Consider the following 5,922-nt stretch of genomic DNA (forward strand, 5'->3'; position numbering starts at 1 on the left):
GGAACATGACTATTGGACACATTCCAATGTGTCTGCAGATCTGGCAGGTAGACTGGACAGAAGGGGAAAATTGGGTGAGTATGTCTGCTGAAAGAAAGTGTCAGAACCTCGAGATCAGTAGGGAGGTGGCTTCTAAGAAAAGTCTGGAGTTGGCCTGGCCCCACAGCACCACCTCCACCCTTGGCACACCTGTGCTGTCTGAGAAGGGGGACCCCCGCCTGCTGGATAGTTGGGGAATCTCACTACCTTGGAGTGGGAAACCTCTTCCAAGGAGCAGGGTAAAAATGTAGAGGAACCTATCAGACTGACCAGAGAGAAGAGCCCCCATGTTGGTTCAGGAATATGGTGAAAAGTGTCAGGCTGATTGTCAGGGACTTGGAGACAGAAGGAGCAGCCATCAAGAAAAGGTATGGATATCTGATCCTTACGTGAGTTCCTCCCCTTCCCTTACTGGTTCCTAAAGAATAATGTGGTGAACGGGACCCCAGAACTGCTTGAGGCTCTGAACATTAAGATTTGCAGAAAATTTGTCATCAGTGATAGGTGAGACCAAGACACCTATGGATTACCAACAGAAGAGACAAAGACAATAATTATCACTAACATAAAAAGTATTCTTAACACTGAAACAAAGGACTGTCTTTCCAGTGGGGGAAAAAAAAGGTCAGTGAATATCAACAGATAATTTACTAGTGAATATAGGAAACCAGAATATGTCACCCCCAAAATATGCCTGTTTGACCTAAAAATTATTTTGAGCTGAAGGCAATTAAGAAACAGTAAACACAGAAAAAGCTCTCCTTTTTTCACCTGAAGGAAGAATACAAACTCTTCTTTCTGGAAATAGATTTTTATTAGCACAGATATGTCACCAGTGGACTCCACAGACACACCTTTGTTAAGCCCTTATTTTCCTAGTTACTTCTTCACTGTTTACTACCTCTAGTCCAAACCCTTTGTCTTGTCAATTCTTTGCAAATGCATCGATTCTTTGTCTAAAAGTCATAAAAGCTTCCTGCTCTGGTCCCTTCTTCTGGTCTTCATTCTCTTGTGAAGACTCCCTTGTGCCTGTAAAAATTCAATAAGAAGTGTCTGCTTTTCTCTGACTGTCTTTGTCAGTTTTAATTTTCAGACCCAGCCAGGGACCCTAAGAAGGTTGAGAAAAAATATTTTTCTGCCCTGCATGAGGAACCGTGACTTATAAATGTATGTGTATAAATATTCCATTTAAAAATGAAAGAAGAAATAAAAATTAAAATGATAAGATACATGAAATTATCACCTGAATGGACACACAGAAAACGTGAAACAAAGCAATGTAGGTGGAAAAGAGAAGACCCAGGAGTCCCAGAGGGAATAAAAATGATAAGAGCTTTCCAAGAAGAGATTTGACAATAAATATCAAACATCTAAGAAAAGGCTCATATTCCTTGACATAGTAATTTTACTTTTAAGACTCAATCCAAGGAAGTCACTACAGCAGGGGACAAATATTTACAAAGATATGTATGGTAGCATTTTTATAATAAAAAAACATTGAAAACCCGAATACCTAGGAAATGGCTAATTAATAGATTACACATTACACAGTCTTTGAAACAATATTTTAGAGTAATTTCAGTGACATGGAAAATATTCACTATCTAATGTACAGTAGAAGGAGAAAAATAGATGCATACCTGTATGCATCTGTATATAGTATGATTATATACAAGCCATAAAATCCATGTCCTGGCTATTATAAACAGTGCTGCGATGAACATTGGGGTGCACGTGTCTCTTTCAGATCTGGTTTCCTCAGTGTGTATGCCCAGAAGTGGGATTGCTGGGTCATATGGCAGTTCTATTTCCAGGTTTTTAAGAAATCTCCACACTGTTCTCCATAGCAGCTGTACTAGTTTGCATTCCCACCAACAGTGTAAGAGGGTTCCCTTTTCTCCACACCCTCTCCAGCATTTATTGCTTGTAGACTTTTGGATAGCAGCCATCCTGACTGGCGTGTAATGGTACCTCATTGTGGTTTTGATTTGCATTTCTCTGATAATGAGTGATGTTGAGCATCTTTTCATGTGTTTGTTAGCCATCTGTATATGGAAGCAACCTAGATGCCCATCAGCAGATGAATGGATAAGGAAGCTGTGGTACATATACACCATGGAATATTACTCAGCCGTTAAAAAGAATTCATTTGAACCAGTTCTAATGAGATGGATGAAACTGGAGCCCATTATACAGAGTGAAGTAAGCCAGAAAGATAAAGAACATTACAGCATACTAACACATATATATGGAATTTAGAAAGATGGTAACGACAACCCTTTATGCAAAACAGAAAAAGAGACACAGAAGTACAGAACAGACTTTTGAACTCTGTGGGAGAAGGTGAGGGTGGGATGTTGCGAAAGAACAGCATGTATATTATCTATGGTGAAACAGGTCACCAGCCCAGGTGGGATGCATGAGACAAGTGCTCGGGCCTGGTGCACTGGGAAGACCCAGAGGAATCGGGTGGAGAGGGAGGTGGGAGAGGGGATCGGGATGGGGAATACGTGTAAATCTATTGCTGATTCATGTCAATGTATGACAAAACCCACTGAAAAAATAAATTAATTAATTAGTTAATTCAAAAAAAAAAAAAGCCATAAAATCACCAAACTATATCTCGGATATCACCCAGGCCCCTGCAGTCATTTTACACGTAAAGAAATGTAGGTTCAAAATGAGAAATTAAGGGACTTTCCTGGTGGTCCAGTGGTTAAGGCTCTGGCTTCTGCTCCAGTGGGCAAGGGTTCGATCCCTGGTCAGGGAACTAGATTCCACATGCTGTGGGTCACAACCAATTGGAAAAGAAGTTACGGATCAAAGAGAATAAAGAACTTCTTCAAAGTCACAGAGTTAGGAATGGACTGGACTGGAATTCTAGCCCTGGTCTTGGAAACTCCCCATTCATAGCTCCTGGAGTTTGCTCACATAAATTCCCTAACTCATGTCATGCATTTTTAGGAGTTTCCAGCCTCCTACCTGCCTCAGCATATTTCTGTCTTTTCGTCTGCATTACCCTTATCAACCTATTAGGACTCTAGTCCTTCAGACTATCTCCAGATCCATATCTGACAGCATTCAGGGAATTTTTTTTTTTTTTTAACTGCTTTGCATCCTCTCTTCTCTAGATTCTTTTGTTCTTCTTATCTGGACCATATCATCAATACTTTAAGAAATACACATTCCAATGGGAAATGTCCCAAGACCTTCTTAAATCCACACATTTGAAAATACCACCATTATCTATCATTCTATCCATAAAATATTATGAAATATAATATAAAATTTTAAGTAACCCCCTTAGACAATGACTGATTCTGTAAATTCAGTACTAATGCCTTTTATACAGATATTAAAATTAATCCTGGTGGAAGCAATTGCTGAGATAGTTATCACTGATTGCTTACTCTTGTCTCTCTGCAGAGTACATTATAGTTCTGAACTGAACTCACTATTTGAGTGCTTAACATTATTTTCTGGCTGACAAACATAACGTTTGAGCACCTTAACTTTTATCCCAAACTTAGTTGTTGACTTTCTCCCAAGGTCATTTTTCAAAAGATCTAAAAGTGTAGCTTTTTTTGGTGTTGTTTTATTTTTAACTTTAATCATGAACTGTAGTGAATACACAGGGCCAGGCAGACAACAGAGTCAAGATTTAGATATAGAGCATCTGTTAAGCTCACCTACCAAGAGACTCCTTATCCTAGCCAATTCTAGAACATCAAGTTCAAATTCATAAGGTCTGCAAAATTACTAATGAAGCTATATATTCCCAGATAGTCGAAATCTTAAATGTTATCCACAAAAGTCAAGAAGCCATTGTTTTATTGTCTTGTTGTTCTTGATTCCCAGAAAGATACTTTATAGTCTTTATTATTATATATTTTATTCCATTTCCATAGGTGGCACTAGTGGTAAAGAATCTGCCTGCCAGTGCAAGAGATACAGAAGACGTGGGTTCAATCCCTGGGTTGAGAAGACTTCCCCCTGGAGAAGGGTATGGTAACCCACTCCAGTATTCTTGCCTGGAGAATCTCATGGACAGAGGAGCCTGATGGGCTACACTCCACAGGCTCTCAAAGAGTCTGATGCGAAAAAGCACACACACACATAAACACACACACACACACACACACACACACACACCCCTTATTCCATTTCCAAACAGCTTAAATAGAGGCCAGTGTCTTTGAGATCTATTGAGATCTGTTGAGATCTAGTTCCAATCTCAATTGGAAAATTGAGATTTTCCAATGTCTCCTATATAATAGTCCTAGATGACACCCAGTTTACTCAAGGATGCTCTTTACCTTGTCATTAAGATCATAGACCTGATCAGAAATAGAAGCACTGACCTTTAGACCTCAAAGCATGAAAGCATGTTTTTTTTTTTTTTTTTTTCCTTTAAACTGTGTCTCCTCTTAATTTCAATGCTGCTGCTGCTGCTGCTAAGTCACCTCAGTCATGTCCGACTCTGTGCAACCCCATAGACAGCAGCCCACAAGGCTCTTCTGTTGGGATTCTCCAGGCAAGAACACTGGAGTGGGTTGCCATTTCCTTCTCCAATGCATGAAAGAGAAAAGTGAAAGTGAAGCCCCTTAGTCATGTCCAACTCCTAGCGACCCCATGGACTGCAGCCTACCAGGCTCCTCCATGCATGGGATTTTCCAGGCAAGAGTACTGGAGTGGGTTGCCATTGCTTTCTCCAAATTTAAATGCTAGATTCTATAAAAGAGAAATGAGATTTGCAGATAAATTTGTAAAACAAAAAGATCGGTAGGGAGGGGACATTCGTCGACTTTAAAGCATCCCAGGTTACTCTAACATGCAGGCAGACCCAAGAACCAAGCTAGCTAAGTGGTCTGAGTCCACTTAGAATGTTTCTGTTCCCCCTCCTCTCTGCATGTATGTTCATTCTTGAATTTCATGACCTTTTCTCAACTGAAATGATTTCCTTAATCCTCTGAACTCTACCTGCTCCTTATTACTGTCTCCTCCATGAAAAATCATCTGGTCTCATGACCCTCTTTAGGGTTGCACACCTGAGTTTCTAATTAAGCACTAAAAGCTTCTTCATAGTTTCCCTCTGCTTTTTGTGTCTCTGCCTTTTCTGCACAGCCATCTCCTCCATCAAACCCATCTTCTAAAGTGTGAACAGATTCTGCAAAATGCAGTGGAGGAACCAAAGAAGATCTGGAAATCTCAGCTTACTGATTTTTTTTTTTATCACAATTAAACAAATATGCAAGAAGTAAATGCATACTGCCAACCCTACCCTAAACAAGGATCATGTACCTTCAAAGCAATGATATATAAATCCAGCTACACACTTAAAATACTCAGTGGCAGATGATGTTTGATGGGTTATATGCCCTCCTGCCCCTTGCATTTCAGTGTATCAGAGCTCTTTCCCTGTTACGAACAGTTTCCAGGGTTGAGACCTCAAATCAAAGTATTTCTAGAGGACCTGGGCCAGTCACCCAGGAGATGGTCATGCCATCACATCATCTTAAAGCATCACAGCATCTTACTGTGACTTCTCCTTAAAAGAGCTCTGCTCCGTGCGGCTGCAAAATGCTGCTAATTAGGTGTGGGGACTGGCCTCATCCCTCAGTGTACCCTCCCCTCTTTGCCTCCAACTCCTGCCCACTTCTTTCCTCCTTAGTCTGAAGAGCTCCCCTAAGAAACAACAAGATTTCCAAATCAGAGCACTGGAGGCAATCAGGATGGCTCTATAAGGCCATTAAAGAGCCTTCATTAGTGCCCCTATGTAATGAATCACCGAGGGCTAAGAGGAGGAAGGAGGTTTAACCTCTCTGCAGGGAAGCAGCCTCAGAAGCCAAGGGTTTTATCTGCACCCCCCACCCCCCAAGACAA

This window comes from Dama dama, chromosome 32, assembly GCF_033118175.1.
Source record: "Dama dama isolate Ldn47 chromosome 32, ASM3311817v1, whole genome shotgun sequence".
NCBI classification, from domain to species: domain Eukaryota; kingdom Metazoa; phylum Chordata; class Mammalia; order Artiodactyla; family Cervidae; genus Dama; species Dama dama.